General features: G+C 41.6%; 1 pseudogene; it reads left to right on the top strand.

Moving 5' to 3' along the window:
- The first annotated feature begins 283 nt into the window (after positions 1 to 283).
- On the top strand, positions 284 to 1,517 carry LOC102849296 (annotated as a pseudogene).
- Positions 1,518 to 2,132: the final 615 nt, after the last annotated feature.

Raw genomic sequence — 2,132 nt, 5'->3', positions numbered from 1 at the left:
ACAAGTAAACAAAAAATTCTCACAATTTGACTGATGTGCAATATAATATTACAAATGGAGAAAAGATTGAAGTTGTCAAGGATTCATTTTACTTGTATCCAAAGTCAATACCCATGAAAATAAAAGTTAAGAAACAGAGTTTGCAGGGTATGCTGGGGAAGGGGCTGCCGTGGAAGCCAGGGCTGTTTGGAGTATCTTCAGGAAGAAAATCCTCTCAGTGATTGTGAGAGGCCTCAGCTACTGAAGGTGGCTTGCAGAGTTGCCAGATTGTTCCTCAATCAAAATGATGACCAGTGGTCTCAAGGTAGCTGCGTGCCAGAAGTCCCAGATGAGGCCTGTACTGAATCAGGAGGGATCTATGCAAAAGCATGCCAGTCAGAGAGGGAGAAGTCCACCCTGCTAAGGAACAGACTTGATCCTGAGAGCTCTAGCCAGAGTTTCCAGAACTTCCACTATCCCAAAACAGCAGAGCCCCTCTATGCTGCCAATCTGCTACAGGAATTTTGCCACCAGTGGTTGAGGCCAGAGCGCCACTCAAAAGAGCAGATCTTAGAACTGCTGGTGTTAGAACAGTTCCTGACCATTTTGCCCAGTACAATCCAGACCCAGACGCAAAAACATCATCCACGGAGCACCGAGGAGGCCATGGCCCTAGTCAGACACGTTCAGGGAGAAGTTGATCAGTCAAGGAATGAGTTTGTTGACCTTTGAAGATGTGACCCTGACTTTTTCTCAAGAAGAATGGGAGTTACTGGATCCCCATCAGAAGGTCCTCTACAACAATGTGATGCAGGAGAACTATGAAAATGCCATTTCGCTGGGGTTAAAGCTCAAAAATGACACTGGAAATGATCAACCTATATCTCCTCAGTTAGAATTACAAGCACCAAAAGGCCAAGTATTACAAAAGGTCAAAGTAAAAGAAAACAGCTGGCAGAGAAAATTGTGGTGATCAAAGAGTGAGGAAACAATATCGGAATTTTCCAGGAAGGAAGAGAAAGAAACAGTCAACATGTAAGCAGGACTTTCCAAAATGTTCCACTCTTCCCAGGAAATTCCAGCCAGAGGAGAAACCTTTTACATGTCAACAGCATGGGAAAAACTTCCGAATGAACTTTGAACTTACTAGTCACCAGAAAATTCATAGTGATGAGAAGGCTTATAAATGTCAACAATGTGATAGAAGTTTTAAGTGGAATTCAGATCTTAATAAGCACCTGATGATACACCGAGGACTAAAACCCTATAAATGTTCCTGGTGTGGAGAAAGCTTTAGTCTTAACACAAATCTCCATACACATCAAAGAGTACATACAGGAGAGAAACCCTTCAAATGTTATGATTGTGGAAAAAGATTCAGTCAGAACTCTCATCTTATTAAGCACAAGAGAACCCACACAGGTGAGCAGCCCTATTCATGCAACATATGTAACAGAAACCTTAGCAGGCGGTCAAGTCTACTCAGACACCAGAAACTTCACAACACAAAGGAAACTTGTCCGGTTCCCCCAGTCTGAATAACATCACTATATACAGCTTGATACTGGAGAGGTTGGGGGGGAAACACATCATCAATTACCAATTGCAATGTCATCAATTGCAAATTTGTAAGGTAGTAATGTCATGCCTCACAGAGTGAAATAATAGTTGTCAGTCTTGTTCAATAATTTTATTTTCAGCGCCTAATACAAGACTGATACATACTGAATTCTTTATATAAGTAAGTGAATGGAAACATCTAAATTGTGTTAGAGCCTGTATTCAAAAATTCAAACTCCTTGCTGCAGATTCAGAACCAACTTAGCTGACCCTCCAGCAGGTTTCTCCAAGGCTTTAAATCACATAGGAGATTTCCCATCTTTTCTCCTTAGAGCAACAGATGAATTAAAACTTCAAGGCTTTGGGTTGCTAGAGCAACTCCTTACTAAGCCTCAGAGAAAGATTATAGGGGAACAATATTGAATGATGCAGGAAGAAGAAAAAACCATATAGATGGCATTTCATGTGTAATTGTACCAAGAAGCACCACCTTTGAGTTAGCTACACGGTTCCCTATGGATGATGCCACTAGAGCACGTATGTTGTTGTTAGGTGTCAACAAGTACGACTCATAATGACCCTGTGGACAATAG

The sequence above is a fragment of the Elephantulus edwardii genome, unplaced genomic scaffold (assembly GCF_000299155.1).
Source record: "Elephantulus edwardii isolate Elephantulus edwardi_28Jun2011 unplaced genomic scaffold, EleEdw1.0 scaffold00224, whole genome shotgun sequence".
NCBI classification, from domain to species: domain Eukaryota; kingdom Metazoa; phylum Chordata; class Mammalia; order Macroscelidea; family Macroscelididae; genus Elephantulus; species Elephantulus edwardii.
The sequence above is the reverse complement of the archived record's forward strand: the minus strand, read 5'-3'. Positions and strand labels throughout refer to the sequence as shown.